Source organism: Homalodisca vitripennis, chromosome 1 (assembly GCF_021130785.1).
Source record: "Homalodisca vitripennis isolate AUS2020 chromosome 1, UT_GWSS_2.1, whole genome shotgun sequence".
Taxonomy (NCBI): Eukaryota; Metazoa; Arthropoda; class Insecta; order Hemiptera; family Cicadellidae; genus Homalodisca; species Homalodisca vitripennis.
The window spans coordinates 171,974,061-171,998,935 of record NC_060207.1 but is presented as its reverse complement, the minus strand read 5'-3'; the positions used below and the strand labels follow the sequence as shown (position 1 = coordinate 171,998,935).

Sequence of the window (24,875 nt, the reverse complement as noted above, 5' to 3'; positions counted from 1 at the left end):
CAACCTAGAACTTGTCCACAAAAGTGAGACATTTTAGGGAACATACTAAAAATTTACTAGCTATATAACTTGGAAGTATTTGTTGAATTGTTTAACGTCACACATTCTGTGTGAACCTTCGTACTTAAATAAAAACACATATTTATAACTGAAACCGGTTATTCCGATGAATACCTTATAAAATTAAATTTGAACAAATTGTGATCAAGGATATGCCAGTAAGTATGCAACATCTCCGCAGTTTGAATCTGTGTCAGTCGATTCCAAATGCTATGCAATGACACAGTATTTTATTAAACATACTAGCTGTTACCCGCGGCTTTGCACGCAATCTTTAGAACCGAAGTCCTTATATTACTTAGTAAAAGCAATTATGTGTGATTAGACGTGGGTAACAGCTAGTTCGTCAATAAATTTGTAGTATTTTATAACGAAAACTCTTGATTTTCAATAAAATACCAATTACAACCAAATACCCTCGGCTTCGCACACGATTTCCTACAGAAAAATTGGGACATAGGAGACATATTTCTTTTGAACGTCGTTATTACCCTTCTGAGATAAATGATAGTCCAAGATATGATAAAAGATACTCCAAGTTCATGATCTATATAAGATTTAAATTTTAAAACAGTCTCAATATGCACCTTTGAAATAACTGGAATTTTTCTCCAATATTGTACCTATGGTTTTTGTATACAATTGAACTATATTAGCCCAACGTGGACAGGAGTCAAAAAGTCGGAATTCATTAGCGCACATACGATGTAATAAATGATGGCGCTCAATGTAATTTTGAAAGGAAAATAGGCATATTTTAGGTACATATTATTACAGTCTAATGATTATGAGGTTCAGATATTAAGCGAAATTGCGTATGGTTTTTATTTTAGGCTTTGCGAGTGTATCACTTCTGGATCGAATTAGTTATATCTCCGACGCCATGATTGAGCTTGCTTTGTTGTCTCGATTGAGAGAATATGTACGCACGGAGTTCTGAGAACCATACTTCTGTAAAAAAAAAACAACTAATGTTGGTTTTATAAAACTCTTTATATTTGTAGCCAACGTAAGATAGTAATTTTAGTATCTGCATTGTTCTTCTAATCAAGCACGAGCATGGTTTATATTAGATAAATATTGCAGTTAAAGGTAGATTTTTACGTAAAATTTTAATTGTATAATCTGGATAGTAAAGTCTATGCTTAACAGTGATTGCAGAAACAGTTGAAACAAAATTTGCTGTTTCTCTTAAGCTTACTCTATGCTTTCAAACTATAAGTGTAAAGAAATTTAAAATCGTAATTAAATTATATAAACATATATTTCTTTTGTCGCATTATATATGTTTACAAAGAACAGCTGATTAAATTTGAAAAGGCTCTTTCACTTAATAACATATGTTTGCTGCAATGCATTTCTTACGGGTATTTCTGTAATTTTAGAGACCAGTGGGGCGGAATCCTGAATCGGGAACGGGATAAAAAGTATCCTATGTCCTTCTCCCAGTTCTCAGCTACCTCCCTACCAATTTTCAGCCAAATCGGTTCAGCCGTTCTTGACTTATAAATAGTGTAACTAACATGACTTTCTTTTATATATATAGATTTTTACAGGCAAACTTACTTTAACAGTGTTGGTGAAGCCTGTTCGATGAATGATTTGACTTCGTTACAGTGGGTACTTCGTTACACCACCGTCTGGATTTTGGACACTCGTGATTCCAGAAGTTCTAGTCATCGTTGATAATAATTCCAACATTGTTTCATCAGCACCAACCTCAAGCTGACTCGCGTCACCAAGGTAATGAACGGCCTTGAAAGGTCAACCGGGGTCAAGGTCACTCTCGACACCCGGGAGAAACGTTCTGTTTGGCAGACGAGAATTGTGGGTGACTTCAAGCTGCGAACTGACTACGAGTATACCGTCTAAGTGATTGGTTACTGCTTTGGATTAGATACATGTATTATGTTCATTGTATTATTGTTTTGTGCACTTGAAATTAATCCACCAAAGGCTCTTCCTTATTTGTCTGGGAAGGAAAGTAAAATTAAACGTAGATGTTATACTACTCGGAATTATTGTTGATTTACTAGTAATTGATCTACTAACAGTTAGTGTATTTGACGACATCAAGACTAAAATATAATAATACCACAAACAGTTTATTTCAAAACAGTATTGTATTAGGATTATTTTATTCCACCAATTCACCTTCCAATGTAATTGATTATAGCAATCCAGTATTCAAGAGATCTCTATTACCGAACATTTTGTTTTAAAAGATTCTTTACATCCATTCAGTTCCAAACTGGCCTATATAATTTTAAGTAACTTACTTAAAACCTACATCTTATATGAGGTATACACAAATTACATCCAAATGGGTTAAATTTTGTTCCCAGGAAATAAACTGATGGAATACAACAGGTTTGTTGTCATATAATTGATTTAAAACCAGTTTATTCAAATTCATATTCATTAAATACCACAATAAATCTAATACTAAATGGAATTATTGTATAGCTTTAATATCAATGATTTATTATTTTAATACAATGGACTTTTTATAATTTATAATTCGTGCCCATTGGGATCAAAGCCCAAATTTTTTAAGTTTTAATGTACTTATTTGGGTTTTTAGATTGATTTATTGAGGATTTAGGTCAATTCAGTTTTACTAGCTGACAGGTTTCTACAGTAAGATGTACTTTTTACTATTTTCTGTTTACTAATATCTTACGAAAATTAATTTTAGTAATAAAACAATTATTGATTATTAATGTACCTAAAATGAACAGAATGTCAAATGTGAACCCTAATTACAACAAAACTTGCAGTTAAACCTGGACTTTGTGCAAAATTGGCCACATTTTATTTTTATACTATACAATAAAAAATACAATATCTTTTCATATGTTTCTTAACTATAAAAAAGTATCAAGAGTTTTTGAAATTTTGAAGAAGTTGTTCCTGAAGAGCTAGATGTATTAAAAAATATCATTTCATAGTTTTAAATCCTTAAATCCTCGCGTTTCTCCAAAACGATTAGCCTCAAACACCACCAGAATTGCCAAGAACAGAGTAAACGAATATATCTTACTGTGAAAACATGTTCCACGCGCATACCGCACCGGCTCGAGAAAAACAAGTTTTACCCTCGGCCTATTTTGATTACAGAAATCGACTAGTTAGAGCAGTTTGCTCTTTTGTTCGGGGTGTCTCTAAATCTAATCTCATCGATATTTTTACTATAAGGCAACCCCCTACTATAGTCAATAGCCAATTATTTATTGCGGAGATAAAATAAATTTGTATAGCAAAACGTCAAAACATACTAATATTTGGACATACATACCACATCGCGCTCTAATTAGACATACATTTGACTGCTAATTCTTCATTTATTCATCGCTAACGCTTCCCATTTCGTTCGGAAGTCAGTCTTGTTATTGTGTGGTCTCCTTGTCATACGTTAGTGACTAGTTTACATTATAAAATACAAACGGTGTTTCAAACGAGTTTTGAACGCCTTGAGCGTAGAGGCATTTCTTAATCCATTGGACACTCGGTTAATAAAGTAGACCCATGACTGTGAAGGCTGGTTCATAAACCACCGTCCTGTGTCTCCCAGTTCGGTAGTTAGTTATCTCTCTGCATCTGGTCTCGCACGAATAAATGTTTTGGTCCGCACATTTAAACATACAATACAATGTTGTATCAAAATGTAGAGGCTAGGCAGAATCAACAGTTGCTTTTGAAAGCTGGCCTGCACGAATCTCTGAAATTTAATTTTGCAATGGTGCAGATAGCTTGCTTCTGTGATTTGAGTACTCTTGAAAACTGATTATTTAAACAGTAGAGTGTCTGTTTTATATACCAAGCCGTAAATGATTCGGGATAATCAAGCCATAACAAGACTTTATCAGAAGTTGATTTGCGCAATATTTGGGTAAGAACCTCATAACATAAAGGCCTGAGGCTAATTTTGAGACAACGTGAGAAAATGTGGCACACTTCCGTTTTAATGAGAAAAAGTATTAACGTAATAACATCTGCAATTGCCACAAGGGAGGAGCCTACTTTGCAGAAACTCGTGTACAGGAAAGATGAGATGAATCTACATCGCATATTAGTTGTCAGCCGGACCGATAGTTGTTAGTCGGACCTATTGTCCCGGCTAATCGCTTGGTAAGCGGTCCGGCGAAGTGCCGAGGCGACAGGTCGTGCCTGAGGCGGCGTGGGCGCGGGAATTGTGGAGTGGAGGCTCGACTTTCGCCGGAAGCTACGGCCGAAGGTCGCGGACACTGATGCGGCACATTCTCCCGCAGTGACTTCAGCCAGCGCTCATTGTCCGCTGCCAGACCGCGCTATAGTGCGCCGTAGTGTGTGAGGATAACCCAGATAGCGCCGAATTCCACAGATACTACTGAAATCGACCGTCCGCCTGAGTCATTCATCGATCCTCCGTTCTCGGAACATTTCGACTCTTCGACGTCATCTTCATTCATGCCGCACCGACCCGCGCCCGCGCCCTGGGCGGAGTCCACGTCCACGTTACACCACAGCTCGTCGGAAAGTTTCGCGGGCAGAGTAGACTCTCCCAGTGGAGTGGCCAGCATCGTGCGCGGTCACCGAGCCGCCGCCGCGCCTCCAGCTGCGCCGCAGTTATCTGATAGCATTAACTACCTGCAACGTTACCGCGTCATACCTCGGCCGGGTAGTTTTCCTTCCGCACGCTCCGCTCGACACCGTAACATGACGTCAACTGTGGTCCAAATGCGCTTTCTGTTATTCACTATAACTGACATACTTCTAGTTTAACTGGCCTAATTTATATATTTATCTAATTACCGCATATTTGGCCACAACGCAAAGCCTATGACCGTTTTTGAACGATAACATGACGTAGAAAAGTAAATCTTTGTAAATTCAACAAATAAATCCGATATTTTGTTGTTTTTTGTGGGAAGGGGTTTAAAAAGTCTTAATTAGTGCGGTTTTATATTTTTAGCTCGATCGTAATGCCAATGCTTGGCTTTTCCACTCCTTTCAAAGTCTGCTTGATGAATGATGTTGGTCATAAATACTCAAATACATCCAGTTTCGGACTACATGCTAACTAATATTCCGATGGGGGTCCAGTAGTGACGTTTCACAAAGCTCGCATTGCCATTTATATTTTGAAGTCTTGGTGCAACCACAGAGTGACAATTCCTCAAATTCTGAAATTCGCCAAAAATTGGCTCCAAAGATATTGGGATAATATCTTTTCCAGCAACCTACAGTTTAGAATTGAATGAGCCAGTATTGGTGAATGGTAAGGTAAAGCGGCTAGGTAGAGGGCGATAATCGCTGAGTCACTATGATAAACAGCATTGCTATTGGACTCGTCTCCGGAAGAGAGAGTGGACAGACTTGCCTGTAGAAGGCCAGAAGACTGACCAGCACCGGTCAACGCATGAGTCACTAGTTTTTGTTTCACTCTTAGGAAATTGGATTGAGAATCTGTTTATCGTCTGTTTTGGAAGGAGTGAGAGAAGACTGGGGAATGAATGAGTCACGTGATTCTGGTCATGTCCACTGGTGAAAATATCCTCTATCGTTTAACTACTTTATTATAATAGTAGCGTCGCAATTTGTTTACTACTTACTTATGATGTAATTATAGATTTTTCAGGAACTATCCTCCAATTTCATATATTATATTTCTATTTTATTTTGTGAATGTTGAATTTTGAAGGTTTTACAATTATTATATTACAAAGTATAACTTAAACTTTATTATAAATTGTTCCAACTCAGAAGGAATAGAAAAACTATATTTGCACATTTAAGAAGATATCTAGCCAAAGCAAAACTTACTCTAATAAAAGCAGTCTCATTAAAGAGCTGTTCGTTTCCTCCTAATGCTGAGTATTTGAGATATCACTTCTAGGTAGAAAGGTATACATTGCACCTTTTTCTAATAAAAGTATTCTTGTGAAAATATCATAAGTTGAATCCAGCCTAAGATGTCATATTTATACATTGTATTGCGTCCATGCATAATTCCAAAAATGTTTCATTATTAAGTATGAAATAAAACAAAAAATGGAGAACAGAGAAATATTAAGATTATTAAAAATGTAAAGTTGGCGGACTATTAACTTTATATAATTTAACACAATAGTCTCTCTCGTAAAATTGGTTTCCTTTCAAAAAATTTGCATTGTTTTAAGTAATACTGCATTTTCCTTTTTAAATAACAGCGTAAAATGATTTTGCAATAACATAATTTTATTCTGAGAACTTAATATTGTATATTAATTATTTGTATTTTTTAATTATTGATCATTTGATATTAATTTCTTTGTTTTAGTTGATAAAATACGAGTAATTTAACTTAAATAACTACGTCAAGGTTACTCTTTCTATTTAGCGTAGGCCCTATTACACTCTAAAAGGCTCAATGACTAACGACAATCCTTTCAAGTTCAAATATATGGTCAGTTCCAATAGAGAAATTTGAACCTTTCATCGCGTCCCCTTGAAATACGTCTTAAACATCGTCAACTAAAAGTATTTAATGCGTGAGATCTGTGGTGTTTACTAACAAAAGCGATATATCAATCCACTCCCAATAGCTTTATGCTGTAATACACTAAATCTTGCTTATTGTAACAATATTATAATCAGGCAATCCTACTTAATTAGCAGTTACAAAAAGAGTTTCACGCGATTGGCTTCAAAACGACATATATTTCGGGTTACATTTTGAAAGGCGACAATTAGTACCTTAACAAAATATGTTTGTAATTTACAACAACTTATCATTTATGGAAAAGTGTGAATGATTTTATTACGACGAAAAGAACTCTCAATGATCTAATAAGATTTAAATAGCACCACTTGGGTACAAAAGTGATTGTGTTATAAAATCTTTAAAATGGAAATACGGTGGACTTATTACCTGTATTTAACAACGTTAAAAGAGATACGGTAGATCACTGATGAAGATACATAACCATATTTAACTTTCTACCACTTATCACTGTGAATAACGTAATACACGGTACTATTTCTGACTGCGTGTGCGAGACGGTCAGCGTTTAGATGTCGACTGATGGCCGTTGTCAGTTATCAGTGAACTTTGACCTGTTCCCATTAAAGCAATCACTCTGTATAGTCGGCTGTCGGGAGGTTCATTCACAAATCAAAGTTCTTTGATAAAAGCAATTGATGAAATACCTAACAAGATTAAGTATGATTCAGGATGGATTACCTAAATAACGGTAGAAGTTTACCAGTACGAGTACTACTAACGTCTGCTGGAAAGGACTGGTAAATACTTTGTTGTTCGCTTTAGAAGCGCAAACAGGACAGAAAAAATCCTAAAATCCTTCTTCACTGAGCACACAAATCTGTTACCACTTTGACGTTCAAATTTGTCGAGAACTATTTCAGCTAGAGAAGGGTTTCAATGTTTTTATTGCAATAATCTCCCTTAAAAGGAAAGACAATTCCTTAAACCACATTTGTTTTGACACTCCTTAAATTGAACCAAAGAAGTAGTTGTCTTTCCTATCACCGAGCACCAATTCAAAGTTTATGATAACATTGTGTTTAATGCAAATCCTAATTGAGTTTACCAACAATCTAATTATTTTAATTCGAATATTTAAACACAATGATGCTGTCAATTGTTCATACTAGTGTTTTACGGAGTCAACATATCCCTTTCATCTTATCCATATTATTTTATTACATCCAATAACATGTGGCTTTCCTACAAACTTCCTTTGGCTGTATCCATTAATTTCATGAGGAATAACCTAAATTGGCCTCATTACTTTTGGGTTCTTACATGTTTTCTACATGAATTGTTGCAATTTATTATTCAGGAATCGTATGCAATTCTAAGGAGCTTAAGAATTTTCCAATCACTCCGAAGTATAATAAGTATAAACCATATTTTTCTGCATTTAGTTGCATCTTGTAGATCATCTATTCCTTCTTTAGACGTGACACATCAGAGCTGCTTATAAAAAAGGTCTACAGTTAAAAGAGTGTTGGTATTTCACGTCGATGTCACTGTATTGATATGATGTCGATAGTTGAGCTGCATAACGTTTTATAAAAATATGTCATGCACAGTTTATAAGTTATTACAGATTAATCGAGACTCAGTGATGTCCGGGACCTTAGTGTGATTTGGTCTTGTTACTTGTCTCAAGAATCATATACAGTATATGCATGTATTAAGGCTAATAAATGCCTGGACACGTGTTTATATTCGAGAGGTAATATAATTGTCCACAGCTCTCAAGACTCCTTCAGACAATATCTTGATCTTAGTATCCTTGATATCGTATGCATATCAAAAAACTAATTTAAAAAAATGGTATACGCTTAGGCCATCGTAGTAAACCGCTCGTGTCCGATTCTGAGATACTTCAGCTGTGAAGAGTAACCATCGACAGTCCTGAACTTTTTAAAGTTAATAAATTGATCAATAGAGTATTGAGCTACCCGTCAGAATGTACAGAAAGTCCATATAAAAAGAAGTGTCTATTGTCATTTACTATGCTTGAAAATGACATTGGGACATTGCAGTCTAAATAAAATTCAACAAATAAATTCATGTAATGGGTTAGCAATTTAGATGTAATTTGATTAACTTTCACAGAATACTCAGTTTGTTTATACAGCGTTTTTCTCGTTGCCATCGTGGTTACCGATAGCTCTTTGACCTTTTTAGTGAAAGTTTTACTTAAGTTTGACCTAGGTCTACAAAGCCAGTCGAGTTCTTTCTAGGGCCAACAGTAATCTATGAAAAAAGTCTCATATTTCCAGGACCTTGCTATCAAGAATTGTCGCACAGATGAACAGATGGACGGACAGACAAATAGAACAACACTATTTTAAGAAGAGCTTTTTGATTTTTTAATGATCTGCGTGCCCCTATAGGCGCGAGATCCATAGAGCTCTTCCAAGGGTATCAGTAATGATCATGAACACCATGAGAATATATTCAACATTCGTACTCAATTTACCACACTATGTGCCACCTGAGCTTGACCTCTTACACACCTGTGCCTCTGATTACTTGCGGACTTGCGTGTATATAATTATTTGCATGTGATATAATTTGTCATTACTGCTCCAAAGATTAATCACTTGTCACTTAGAATTTGAAATGCGTATAATTGACTTCTTATGGTCTTTTTGTGTTAACCGTGTACACCATGTTTTACTGTCATGTTGACCTTTTTTAGCGTCAGTTTTTTTATCGTTGTAATTTTCAGATCTATGAGTTTTTCAGTGTTTTGACATCATGTTATTATTTTGGATGTTTGTTATTTTTGTCTTTTAACTTACGTTTATCTAGTCAATATAATCGTTTTGATTACTAGTAAACTTGTTGTTGATCACTGTTTTCTCCATATGTTATGTTGCTTTAAGTGATCAATTCCATATTGTTCCCTTCAGGTAACTGAAAGTTGTTATCTTTTTGTATAGCTATTCCTATTTTTACAGAACTGTAGTTATTAGTATTGCCTTGTAGCTTATAAGTAAATTTCGTACAGTTTAAGTTATATTATTGAAACGTATCTATAGTGGCACTATTTAATTAAAGCCCAAAAAGAAATAGCTTTCTTGTAAATTAATACAAAATTATTTGGTTGGAATGGCGTAGATGCAACACCTCATACGTAACATGTTGACAAATGATATGAAATGAGTGTTATAGCCTACCAATATAACAGATTTTATACAATAGCGTTGACAAAGGCAACACGAACCCAGCAAAGTATCTTGTATATGGTAAAATTCGATTATTTGATATTCATAAATTGAAATTTACCCATTAAAAGGTTTACGTAAATAACTACAATAGCTTTTTCCCAAATCTTTACTCTTACAAACCTTTAAAAATCCTGTAACCAATAACATGCCAGTTGAAACAGCTGTACAAATTGTATAAAAATGTATGTTTGGCTGTAGACAGCGTACTTGGCCCAGGCCCGATGTGTGTAATCTTTCTCACACCTCAGACACTAAACTACTTGCATTCAGAGCTTCCAATTTGCACCCAGAGCTACGAATTTGAATCTCACGGTCGATCAGCTGGTGAAATATAAAAGCCGGATGTGGCAAGAATGAACGTGTCCAAACGTGCTCTGCCACCTGTCCTACCGCCAACACGACTGCCAGTTGCCAGTGGCCCAAGGTTAGGCCTTGACCAGGTTCTGGGCTCGGAGTTGTTTTGCGCTGCACTGCCCGCGCTGCCCGCCCCCGCCGTTACTCTTTCTACTGCTTTCTCCTTGCGCAAGTGGTAGGAGACGCCCCCCTCAGTCACCTGATTAACCTGCCATAAAACAAACAGTTACATAAGTGGTACGCGAGAATGGGTGAGCGCCTAGATACATTGTTGAGCTGAACAAACAAACAGAACACTCTAGGATTTGGAGGGCGTCGCCTTTTACGGACTAGGGTGGAATTTTGATATGGAAAACTGAATGACTGGGCAGATCTAGCGAGGACTGGCACAGAATCTCTCCCAGCTACTCCACAGCATTGAGAACGACGTGTAGTACTGTTGTGGGTGTACAGTCTGCTCGTCAAGGAGTTATCGACTGACTTTCAGAATTGATTGCATTAGAGTGCACGACTTATGTGGGCGTGGGAATTGCAATACACAACGCACAGAACTGTAGCTTTGTGCTGTATACTCTCGCCAAGTAAAGTAAATGTATTTCATATCATTCCAGGCAATAAAGTTGGCTACATAAAATACATATACATAAGTGCAGGAGTGTAAAGACATATTGTTATGACAGTTTTTATTAGTTTTATAGTTTTACTAGAATGTTGTAAAGTTATGTTATTGATAATGTTATAAGAAAAAAGTCTGAACGGTGGCGCATTATATTCTTGAAGCAAACTTTCATCTCTTACATTTGAAATTGGTGTGTGAGTCTAGTTTGTTTAGTGTAATTTAGTGGCTAAGCATTGTCGAACTGACCTATTAATAGGCAACACTGAGTTCAATGTTAGTGTATGTCACTCTCTATGAGATTTGGCTAAGCGTTAGCAAATATTTTTGTATTGGTCTTATGGGTAAATAATGATGGCAACAAGAAAATAGCTCAGTTAATTTAAACATGTGTAAACAAACAGAATGTGATCATATGAGATTTTAACACGTGATATTTTAATTTGTTAGGTAAAAAGAAAAAATAAAGTGGAAAGTTAATGTTAAAATTTAGTGTCAAGATTTGATTTCAGCACAACCTTGCGTTGTGGCATACTACACTCTGGGCCACAGAAACATTTATTATTTGAACCCTGCTATGAACTAACTAGGCCTACATGAATAAAAATTTAAATGTATCATTTGGCAAGGTTATCGAGAACTTTCTCTGAAGACTTTAAATTTTGCACGAAACTTAATTTATAAATAGTCAAGAATGTTCTATAATGGTGTATGTTCAAAAATGAAATTTTAGCGAGCCTCATCACTCAGTATTAAAGTCTGACATAATTTATCTTTTGTCTGCAAAGAAATGTAGAAAAAAATATATTTTCTATATGATTGCCTAGAGAAAGAAATGTTGTGTCTAACCTTAGTGAAGTATTAGGCGACACGTGGTGTAACGTAGGCCTACTCCTACCTTGTTGCGTTTCGTAGTCTTGAAGTTTTAAATGTCATGAAAAAGCGCTACAACATGAATGGCTGAATAGTACGTGTAATTTATGAATAGTTCCATTACAATAAATTATATGGATATATGTAATTGGATTTTAGATGTCATAAATAAATATATACTATTTGTACATATGTGTGTGTGTGTGTGTGTGTGTGTGTGTGTGTGTGTGTGTGTGTGTGTGTGTGTGTGTGTGTGTGTGTGTGTGTTTGTGTGTTTGTGTGTGTGTGTGTGTGTGTGTGTGTGTGTGTGTGTGTGTGTGTGTGTGTGCGTGTGTGTGTGTGTGTGTGAATGCATGCATGCGCGCGCGCGTGTGTGTATTTGTATACAGCGCTTAGCTATTTCTGACATGACAAACAACATACCACTCAACCCTATACCCCCCCTACAAATTATTAGGCCTACTGTCACCTAGAGCATTTCCTTACTTCCCATAATCTGAACTACTGATGAAAACAGGATTTCGAAATCTCGCAGTATTTCTTCTTTTTTTGTTATACACGAATACTCTTCTTCATTAATAAGATTTCTTACCCGAAACCAAGAATATATTATATATCATATGGTTTCTTAACCAAAAACTTACTTTTGGTATTTTGTGTTTAGTTAATATAATACAGATATTAATATTTGATGTTTACTGTAGGTGCTTTATTTTGAGGTTGGAAACAAATTTTTAGTCATGGCGTTTGTTTTTCCTAATTGCGCTACACATTTAGTTTTTTGGTGTAGGCTTTGTAACAAGAAAAGTAAAATTGATACTAATTTTCTAATTTACATAAAATTCAAATAACGATAAATTTGGTAATATCAATTTCCCATTTAATTGGAATCAATAAAATGTCGATTATCATAGACCTAACTAAACTATAACAGAAAAATGTGAAAGAAAAAACAGTTCAAGTCGAATAATATTAATAACGGAGAAATTGTATTAATTTTGGACTGTGGAGAATTATTATGAATATCGTAGGTATCTCGATGAGGGAATTTAGATATATTTAGGTGAGGGTAAAAATTGTAAACATCCTACACTATGTAATGATATATTATATTACAATGGTAAAAAAAATTATTTAGATAACATTTTATGATATCTTTCGAGTAAGTTTATCAAATGGTCGGTCGCTGGCGTTATCGTCAAGTTCGCTGTAATTCGAAGGTTTAAATTGAATAAAACAGCCGAGAAAAAGAAATAAAACGTCATACAAATATAAATGAACTAAATAATTCTAACGTTTTACATTTAATAGTTCTTTTAAAATATCTTTATAGTTATATAAAATATATAAATTATTGTTTGTAAATATAGTGATGATATAAAAATATGATATTTACAAACAATAATTACGTAAAATTAATCATCGCGTCTTCAGAAAGATATTTTTTATTAACTTTTATATATATATAATATATATTATTTACATTTTTATAAGTGTTTATTTATATAAATAATTAAAAAAACAATATATTTTAATTTAGTGCAAACCATGTTTAGGCTATTTAGTGAACAAGTTGAGCATTCAATCCAGCTAGGTCTAGTTGGATGCAACTGCGACCTAGCGTGGAATGTAAGAACTACGTCGAGGAGGCAAATGTTCTGTGTTGTGACTTTCACTCTACAGCTTGCCGCTAGTTCGTACAGGTAGCAGCACTATACAGCTATCATATTGTCTTGTCAGGTGAAAGGCTTTTATACACAGTACGTTTATTTCATAACATTCTGTAATATAGATGATTCTAAATAGTTTAACGTGAAAACCCTCTCATAAAATTTCACAGAATGGATATAAATCTCTTTACACTCTATTATTGTTGTTTTTACTGATTTATTTCCCTGTAGTGTCCGCCAGAAGAAATTAATTATATTAGAATAAAGTATATTATGTTAATTATTAGAATAAGTTTTATAGCATGTAAATACTGTACAGACTTAAGATACTAATGGTGGAAAAGCCTTTATTTGTTTAACTTTCCTTTGGCTATCCTAACACATACTGTTATAACCAGTAATGCCAAAATAACAATTAGATAGCAGAAATACCGATTGTTTACAATATTTTTCATCCGATAAATAACGGGTCCAACTGACTGAAGAAATCGTGAATTTACCGGCAATAATGTGCCGACCCATGATTTTCAATTGTGGATAATCGCAGCAACACACGTAAACATAAGCTTATGCTTGTTTATCGCCTAATTAGTGCACATTTCAATATAGATATTGTTTCGAGCGAATCAGCCAACTGATAAATCTCGTATTTAACAGCATTTATACGCTCACAATGATTTCCATATTGTTGGTAATTAATTAAATCGGATACATGTAAATGCGTTGTTATGCTTCGTTACCGCCTAATTAATACTTTATTTCAAGACAGCCTACTGTTACGTGGTAATCAGCCTACTGACTGAAGTTTTCAAGTATTTAACAACAATGATGCGCTGAGCCATGCATGATTTCTATGTTGTAAATAGTTGAAAGAGTTGTACGTAAATGCGTGGTTATGCTTCGTTATCGCTTAATTCTTTCTTTTCCGAACTAGTTGATGCTACGAGGTAATCAGACAACTAAAACTGTAGGTAATGCGTTAAACTATGACTGAAATGCTGTGGCTATGAAGCAGTTACATGCTAATACTTATGTAAATTGTTATGTTTTATAACCGTCTAATGAAAGCTTTCTCGATATAGTTAGTCTACTGTTATAAGGTCACCAGCCAACTGTCTGAACACATTGCGTATTTAACAAATTATGGGGAAAGAAACAGAACTTTTCCGGACATATGCCATCGTTCAGTAGTAATACAATAAAATCAGTAACAATATGTTTCAAAAATCACGTTTCATATAGTTTTTAAAGTAAAATATTGCACATTATTGTTCGTCCGAAGACCATCGTATGACGGTATGGATCTAACATATTACATCGGGAAACTCATTTTTAAAAGGAAATGAATTGAGGCTTGATACATTAAATTGGCAAACCAACTGGTTAATTAACCATCGGTTGTAATCAGGCCGCTTTGGTACGGCTCCTGCCCCTCCTACATTTTTTCCGCCATCTCTCTGTCATGACGATCACAATTTACTATTGGTCTCGAGTCAGTTCTAATTGGTTGGCCGGTAATGAAGACCTGTAAGAATGTGACCTGTATTTTATAGTTTAGTTTTAATAATTTAGGTTTAGTTTTTATTAACTGCATGTTTTAGAGTTAGTGTGCACCGAATATACACACAACATGGCTGCTGTGTCATTGAACGATTGCAAACCTCCGAGAAAATCCTGTTCCTTCACAAATCCTTCCATCGTCAAAAACAAACTTCAAACAAAAGAATATTATGCGTTGGTTCATGAATGCCACATTGTCGATAGATGCTGCAGTTACACGCTTATGCTTCATTACCGCCTAATTAATGCTTTATTTCCGGTCAAGCTACTGCTACGTGGTACCAGCCAACAGACTGAAGTAATCGCGTATTTAACATCATTTATGCGCTGACCCATGATTCCCATACTGTGGTCAACTGAAGCTTGACAACCGATTGTCACACAATATAATTATAAATTAAATTAGCATTGCTATGAACTCCACATATTTTTAAGATATCCACTCTGTTTAAGCGATTATGGAGTTTTCATACCTCATCAAGCGTAATAGAACTGTAGATTTTAAAAGACCGAAAGATTAAATCAGAACCGATAAGAATAATTTACTGTAGTTGCTTCAATATTTCCCACTTATTGTTTCCACAACATAGTTTTTTTATATCATTTGAATTGATCCAACACAAGTTCACAATTACTTATATGAAATAATTTTTGTTTCCTAAGAAATATGTTTTAGATTACTCATCTCAATAATTAGAATATGAAACAGTTCTGTATTTTGTTCTCTTAGGAAAAAGTATATGTTTGTTGAAAACTGATCGGCCGTGTGCAAAACACGAACGTATACAGTGATTTTGAAATCCCACTTAAGTTGCATACCTTTACCAACGTTTTTGAATAATTGCAACATTATTCCTTGATTGTAAATATCAATTTATGGTCTCTAGATTGGACTTGTAAGGTAAGACATTACTACTAATGGAAATATTAACCTATTATACTACTCGGTTACCTGTCTCGGAGGCCTGGGTTCGAATATCGGTATGGGGATGGCATATTCATAATTATGCTATTAAACAAACCGATACAATGGAGTTTTTAAAGAACCGAAAAAACGCATGGAAAGTCTTACCGAACTTACTGCAACTAACTGACTGCAAAGAAGACTTTCCTGCAATTTTGCGTTTTATTTTGACCCTAAAATTAATATAATTCTTTCTTGGACCAAGAGGATACTATGTACCGGGTTTCAAAGTCCATGACCTTTCTATTAGCATTTATTGCACATACGGACAGGCGGACAGACGATTTTAAGAAGGTCCTGTCGGGACTTTGATAATCAATTAAGTCTAGCCTAAAATAATTGGAGGTTCAAATCATTAAACAAACTCGATTTTAGACATTAAAAGGTATTTAAAGTAATAAAATAACCATTTAAACTCAGTTTAAACTTAATATGTGTAAAAAATCATAAAACTTGTAAACGTGGCTTATCAAAACGTTAGGTATGGTTTTTGGTACTCATTTATTCCTATCCTACCTACGTCATTTGGTGAGGTTCACATATGTATTATTATGTGTGGATTTCTCTACAAACCTTTACCTGTGTGTTGAAATAAGTTTTTAGCCTTACGGAATAGAAATACACTACAAGTATCAGCTCACTTTCATTTGCAATGTATATACAGTATGTACGTGATTGTCATACATATTTTTAGATCAGTACGTGAAAAGCTGTTTTAAAAAACTATCACGCATTGATTGGACATCTCCAAACCTTATGCAGGTAGTTGTTTAGTTTTTAGTACAATATACAAAACACGTAACATTCACATCCTCTTAAAAGCACGCCAAACGTACCAGATTATGTTAACATTGGTTATGCAGCAGTTTCTTAAACTTTGAAATTGTACTTTTAATAAGATTATACACATAGGTTATCTTTCCATAAGTCGCGTTATAAAAAATCTTGGGGAGTGACTTTAGACTCAGGCCGTCATATTCGGTGAGTTATGTAGGGTAAAAGGAATGAAGGCAAACCGCAAGATAAAGTTATAAATCATAATTTCCGATCGGTGATACAGTTTGTGACGATGAAAGTTTTTATGTTTCTTTTTTAATGACAGCGATTTTGTAAGAAGAAATCAGCGTTGTAAGTTTTCAAAGTTAAATACACATTTTGGATTACTAATAAACATTACGCATAAATAAGGATTAAATAACGATTCCTGTCAACGCATTATTAAATTAGTCCATAATCTTCGAGCTACAGTTACACGATTTGAACTTTTGTGTAAAGCAGATCGTCAATATAATTAATAGTGTTTTAAGCGAAATACATACTGCACTCGTACCCCTTTTGGTATGTTACCAGAGGCATACTGTATCCTCTGAAAAATTGGATTAGGTCGTTCAATGTGATTTATGTGGTATTTACCAGTTAGTTGAACAAAGTGAAGCATAAAACTTGAATCGCAGAGAAACATTTCAAGGCTTGTTTGTCTGTAAACATTACAGGCTCGTATTTTCTGCCCGCTTATTGCTAAGTTTATGCCAGAACTGTTCTCTTGTAAATGCAAAACTTCAGTTTGTTATTCAGATCTATTAGCCCAACAGAGTGAGAGCTACAAGGAAAACTATTTTCAACAACTATCGTGCTAGGATTCTTGTTATTAAACGGGTATAACCTGATAATTGAGATAGTTTTTGAGATGATCTCAAGGTTTAACACCCAATATCAATCAAATATGACGATAGGGGTAGAAACTTAGGATGGAACAGATGATTTATACAACTAGTTGGGCCTCTTTTTCATTCGACGGAACCTGTCTTAAAAGTTCTAGTATATTGTATGGCATGTTTTAAAAATATGTTATATTGACATAGGGTTGCTACTGAACACGTTTTGAACCAATAAGGTAGAGTCCCAGGCTGAAGGCAGTTTTCAACAACCCTGTTCATGCAGGAGTCTAAATTTGAATGAAATATGCTCAAAGGAAGCGAATATCTGGAATAGAAGCAGTGAGTCAAGTGAGTGATCTCTCCCTTGTAATACAAAGTTGGATTAGGCTACACCACAGCACGTAACGCGTAACGTGCTTCGCTCAAGTCTATAACTGGAGTCGTTCTTGAGATATTTAGCGGAATATAGGCGGACAGAAACGGATTTTTGCAAAACCCTTAGTGATTGTTAAGTAAAATATACAAAACTTAAAGTTTACAGTTCAATTAATTCTCGAGTTATCACACTGTGATATAGGCTTTCCACCCCCTCGACTGAAAGGCTTCGCTAACACTCAGCCAATTACTTGCTCTTACTTAATTTCATCGTGAATATTTTATGGCTTGTACTGTTATGAGTGTATTGTACTGAAAGTTTAGTTTGTTCAGAGCCTTTACAAAACTTTTAATAAAGCGACTCGTCTGGACCTCTCCGGTCTCATGATATGATATTCATCTGTAACCAAAGACTAGAGGATGTGTTCTTCTTTTAGCCTACCACTAGATTCACAGAGTATGTACCTAGTCATAATAGGCTATTTGCACTCATCATGAATCTTAACCTGCTCAGTTTCTGATCTTTAAAATGAAGTGTCATACGACGGTATTATTAATAACCTTTTACTTAATTTACAAACCTGAATTTTTAGTGGAAGGCGTAAATAATTAGTAAACGTAAACCTATTTTATCACATAAATTCATTAAACTCATTGGTCCTTGTTGATAATACTCTATGCATTTTATTTAATTAAAACTTTCAAATAAAACAGTCCACTAATGTAGATTTATTTTTGTGAGGCCTTACACTTTGAAGGGAAGCAGTATCACATCCACACAACTGAATACATAATGATTTTAATAATTAAAAATATGAACAAATCTGTTCGAATCATGTCATTCAAAATTAAAAGGAGGTAAAGTTTAAAATTTTCGAACTAGGGTAGGTATATCTAATGTATTGTATGTGCAAAATACTTAAATTATTATTTAACAATATTAAAACTATAGAAACTTTTTTCAATTTGGGATTTTCTTTAATAACTTGTGCTGGTTTGGCAGTATGCAATATTTAGTTTCAATATACAAGGGCCGTGTTTTTCAAACTCCGATCTCACGTCATGATAGCCATACACGTGGCGGGCCCGCGGTTTGGGCAGTAGTAGATCGCACATATTCCCCGCTACAACATTTGTCACTGCCGAGTTCAAGTAGCTAGTTTGCGTTGAGTCGCAGTTGCAAAACATGGCCGTCTCTATTGATTCCACCGACAAATGTGAATTTAGGAGTTTTAATCGTTTTCAGCAAGCAGAAGTGAATAAAGCAGCAGAAATCTATCGGAGAATGTGCCGTATTTAGGGAAAAAACATTTTGAATGATGGTGTTGTACGTGAGTGGTGTAGAAAGCCAAATATGTTGACTGAAATCCAAAAAAATCGCTGAATGGCTTTAGCATTGAAATTTCTGGAATTGATCCTTGAATTTAACAATCGGCCTCGTAATCTTGCAAAAAATAATTAATTATTTCACTAAGCTAATGTAGTGTAAAGATATGATCGTAAATAATAATTAGATTTTACCGACAGTTAATACAAGTTAGAATAGAAAAGGTTATTTGTGTAGGATTTTCAAAATTTACTTTTCATACCCAAATTCTGGATTAGTGTACCTCAACTGTAATCGCCAGTTCACGCTGATTTTGTTCCAATGTGATGGGTACTTCTATCTATGAAGTCTGGCGACAAAGACTATCCCAAAGTACGGAAGGTGCGTACTCCTATTGGAAGTTGCTGGAGTTTATGATCATAGAAATCTTGTTTTAGGCCTGCTGAGTACTAACTATAAAAAGTTTTTTTTAACTTCAATCTCGAATCAACGCCATAGGTGCTACGTAGCGGTTGCAGTGGTTGTCGAGAGTTAATCGAATGGGTAACGAGTTAGATGGGTAACCGCAGAGTGATCCTGTTCATTTTCCGCTTGCCCTGTCACTAGTCGTTACCTTAGAACCGATAGTCCCCAGGTTAATTAAGTGTTAGAGATGGCTTCACGTTCTAGCTTCACTTAGTAAAAAAATTGAAAGAAACTGGAAGTGCAGATGGCTTAAGAAGTTGGCTTTGGGTCTGAGTTAAAGATAACGTTCGTTCAAATCATGTTTGTGACCGTACTACTTTTTATCAGTACCATCGACCTTGTACTTTATCGTCTCTTCCCCTTGCTTCGTTATAAAGATCCTCGTACAGGCCTAGTGGCCCATGAGAATGGGGGGGGGGGGAATGCCATAAAGCATAAACTGTGAGATAGGGGGGTAGACATTCTTTACTTTACCTTTTTACTAGACAAATCTCTACAGTACAAAATTTGTTCGTTTATTTTAGACTTATGTAATCGAGAAGATAATGAAAAATAACCATCAGGAAATAAAATGGCAGAAGTTATGTTTTTAATCACTTAAGACTGAATGAAATTTAACTAAACAAATACATTTTAATAGATCTTGCACATAACAGACATTCAAGCGAGTTTATAGAGGATTTCTGCTTTCTCAATTGTACTGTTGTAAAAGTTTACATCGATAACTCAGCCCAAGTGTTAAGTAGAGATATGTCTCAGTCAAACTCTTATTACAGTGAAATACTTTATCCCCATAAGATGGTTATCACCACAAGCAGATGACTAGGTTTTTACGAATGTATGATAGTCCATTTAAACCAACGATTTTTAATCTTTGTTTAAATAATAACTGTCTAAAAGCATTTCATTTGGAGGGGAATTTAGAGATATGTATTGTAGATGCCCTATCATTGCATGGATATTCTTGTATGTATTAGCCTATATATGTATTGTATAAATATTGTATTATGCGGATTTTCAAATAAAAAATGTTATAATTATTCATATTACCAATTAAAACTGTACCACTTCTTACTCACAAAATACGATATTGTTGTGTAAAAAATGGTGCCATTATGTAATTCACATATTGGGTTAAAACTAGTTTAAACAATTTTTTTAGCAGTAAGATTGATGAAAGGTAAATCCGAATACACGCTACAGAACTCCAGTATATAATGCGTCATTACAATGCAACATTTCTCGTAATGAAGAATACAAACGTTCATTATGAAGCCAGAATTTATCACGGCGCGGCGTTGTATTAGCGCCGGGAAATGGACAGTTAATGTTGACTCGTGGTTTGATCAACAGCTCTAATATCACCAGGATTCATAGTGTTGGTCGCTTCACGACTACGCTGCGGTGGCCTACAAAGTGAACCTGCCCATAGTTACACACCGGCTTAGTTATCCGTCCATAGTTACACACAGCTTAGTTACCCGTCCACCGTTGTTTCATTGATCGCATCAAACGTTTAGTTTCAAATTGCCATATCAGTTGGACTTAGACGGCCGTGACAAATTATTTCCACCCGGATTGCAATTGTTAATGTGTTAATGACGCAATTATTAGAACCTCTATTTGCCACTCGGTTGGCATTTATTCCTGAACGTTAAATGGGAAGGTTGTTCATGTGCACTATTATAACCTATTGTGATATACTGCATTAATCATTTTCGAAATTAGAGTTCGATGACGATACATGTCACTGCATGGGAATTGAATGAGCGTTAGCTAATATTTTTACATCGGCCTTACAGGTAATCATGATGACAACGAAAAAATAGGAGAAAAAATGGAGAATAGGTTACATTGAAAACAAACTGACTCCAATAATTTAAGATTAAAATATGTGAAATTTATTCATAGAGCGCCCTGTAGAACCCTCCTTAGTTCATTGGAAATTTTATTATTTAAAGACTGCTATGAAACGTAATGTAAAAAACAAAATGGAAATGTGTTATATGGAAAGATACCTCGAGACAGATTTCATCTGATGACTTTAGATTTTGCGTGAAACTTTATTACTACATACACAAAAGTTCTATAATGATCTATATCCGACCATGGCATTTGGCTGAGCTTTGAAAGCGGTGATTGACACAGTTTCTCTTTTGCCTGCCGTAGGGAATATAAGATAAGAATGATAAAAACATAGCCTTTTTGAATAAAATAATAAAAATTCATCATAATTGCAAATTTTATAAATGCGAAAATGTTTTTGTTTATTTGTTTTGCTTTCACACGTAAACTATTCAATCGATTGAACTGATATTTTAAATGGCCAATCCTAAGGTCCCTGGCATGAATATTCGTATTTCGAAACTCCCTCTCGCCTACGCCCCACTGGTTTCTAAAGTACCGAAATATACCATCTTGCTATCTACAGTTACGAAATATTATTTGAAAGTGCCTGATACTGTAAACTACTGTTCGTTGTAAACATTGTTTTAAGATAGCATAATCATAGGTTTAATTATAAACTAATCACTATTTTCAGTTTATTTATATTTATAGTGTTAAAGCATAGAGAAAGCTTGATAGTAACAACACTTCTCATTTTCAAACTTTCTGTACCCATAAGATATCTGACCACAATATCCAGATAAGAAGATTCAAAGTTTTAGAAAAATATACGTCCAACAGTAATTTTTAGCAAATACGAAGTAAGACAAAGTTAGTGTCCAACTTTTACTATAAATTTGAAGACTGTTATAAAACCTATTTTAGTATGATATATCAGTAAATCCATTTCAAGAATATCTTAGGAACCTATCGTATTCATCATAAGGGCTTTTCTAAAAATGTACTTCGACTATGGAGTTTCTCCACATTGGTCTAAAATAGTTCAAGTGTTACTAAAATCGTGAGAGCTATTCAAACAAATACACAGTATGTTATAGAGAAATTGCGGGGAAGCCGTGGGTGTATTCTAGTACAAACATAACGAACTAACAGCAACAATTCTTAGAAAACTTCTTACTTTTCCAAACACTAAAGACCAAGTGACTATGTCCTAGTTCTTAACCAAGATAGCTGATCAAGTTAGCAATATGTTGTGGATACGAGTCAGAATTTATCTTCTACTTTTATTACTTTTCCCGTTTTCTTTCATTGTTGCTGTTTAGTGGCAATGTCAAAAAACATTAACAAGGCGTTCTCATAAGTAAAAAATTACCTTTTAACATTGAAAATAAGTTTATATTATTAATCCAAATTCTTAGTAAACTGTATTTCATGCTGCTTTTGTCAAGCCACGGCTGATATAATTAATGTAATATAAGAATCTATGCTGCCGATCATCCTCGATATATCACTTGCGCATAGTTATGTTACATGAGTACTATGGCACATGTTAAAATGTCACATGCTTGTTTACAAATCAAACGTTTCAGCGATTTTCTCATTGCTGCCATGGTTACCTAGAAGACTAATGTAAAAATGTTCGCTAAAACTAACCCAATACCATATAGAGATTTGCACCATATATATATATATATATATATATATATATATATATATATATATATATACACAGGGTGTTTGAAAAGTATCGGTACGGCTTAATATTTTTAAAACCATAGGAGATAACATCTATAAACTTTGCACAGAGTCATATGACTATGTAAATTATTTTTCCTTGCTATTACCATGACATGCCAACCATGGGGGGACGGCCCACAGAGGAAAACATGGAAATCTTAAATTAAAGCATGGGTCGAGTGATACCTCATTTGAAAGAGCTCACTTAGTAGAGTTGAATGCCGCAAACCGCATTTCAAAAGGTTTATCCAATCAGAAATGGCGGGTTGTTTTAGGTATACATTGTGAAGTACATTATGCGCTGCCATTTCTGACTGGATCGTCGTATTCTGATGCGGTAGGCGGCGTTTCACTCTACTACCTAATGTGTTTTCACTGACTTTTATTAATTAGCAAATTATGTCATAAATTTATAACACAATAAATAAATAAAACTAAAAAAATCGGTATTTATCACTCGACCCATGCTTTAATTTAAGATTTCCATGTTTTCCTCTGTGGGCCGTCCCCCCATGGTTGGCATGTCATGGTAATAGCAAGGAAAAATAATTTACATAGTCATATGACACTGTGCAAAGTTTATAGATGTTATCTCCTATGGTTTTTAAAATATTAAGCCGTACCGATACTTTTCAAACACCCTGTATATAAGCTTCATGACTAAAGCTTCAAGTAATATGAATCAGTTCACTCTCGAGATATCGTGCGGACAAAGTGACATACAGACATAAATGACATATTCCAGTCCTTCGAGTCATATGCTTCGCTACCGCTTAGACAATAATTGATAATTGATGCTTGAGATTCCTCCGGTTCTGAGACTACATTGGTATTTCGACACGCATTGAATCCAACCAAAGCGCAATAATGCTGACAAGCCTGTGCTGTCTGTGGTCGGTTATGAAATGCCGGTAATTTCGATGAATGATGGCGCGCGGGGCGGTGGTTTGCTATAATGACTGTCACCAGACTGCCGAGTGGTCTGCAGGGACTACAGGTCCAATTCATACTCGTATCAATGCCAAAACCAATTAAAGCCATTTCAACTCACTTCGAGGCGGAGTATGGACTCAGTTGTACTCTAAACTTCAGTACCAGAATACAGCGTATTCCTGGGATATATTTGGAGCAATAAATATTGATATTGTTAAAGTAACTAAAGTTTGGAAGAAGTTTGGTACAGGCACTTGCAATGTTAGGTCATTGCTCGATTATTTTTATAAAATGTTTGTATTCATATTATTCATATGTATGTATTTATAAGCTTTGTATTCATATAATTTATTAAGTTGTAATGATAATTTTTGAATTCGATATATGCATTTATTTGAATTGATGCATGTAGTTATCAGCTTAGGATTCATATAATTTATTCAATTGTAATAATCACTTTTGAATTCTAAAATTGTATTAATATTAATCCAGATGAATGCTTTGGATTCATATAATTTATTCAATTGTAATGATTCACTACTCATATGTGTTATTCGCAGAATTACCTAAAACCTGATTATCTCTAACAATTTGTACTCTTTATTAATTCATTTATCTCTATTAAAAATGTAGAAAATTTGTATAGTATTTTTGCATTTTCGAGCACGTCTATGGTGAAAGCATACCCCACAAATAAACTTTTAAG

At 34.7% G+C, this 24,875-nt stretch overlaps 1 protein-coding gene across 2 annotated transcripts in view; it reads right to left on the bottom strand.

Moving 5' to 3' along the window:
- The window catches only part of LOC124352732, a 220,688-nt gene that overhangs the window by 131,957 nt on the left and 63,856 nt on the right, over window positions 1–24,875 (bottom strand). The window contains exon 1 of one of the 2 annotated variants that reach the window (XM_046802372.1): window positions 6,953–7,108. The exons of the other annotated variant lie outside the window; for it this stretch is intronic. The gene's annotated coding sequence lies outside the window, so the exon portion shown is untranslated. Of the gene's footprint in view, window positions 1–6,952; window positions 7,109–24,875 lie in introns of those variants that run through there. 2 annotated transcript variants of the gene reach the window in all.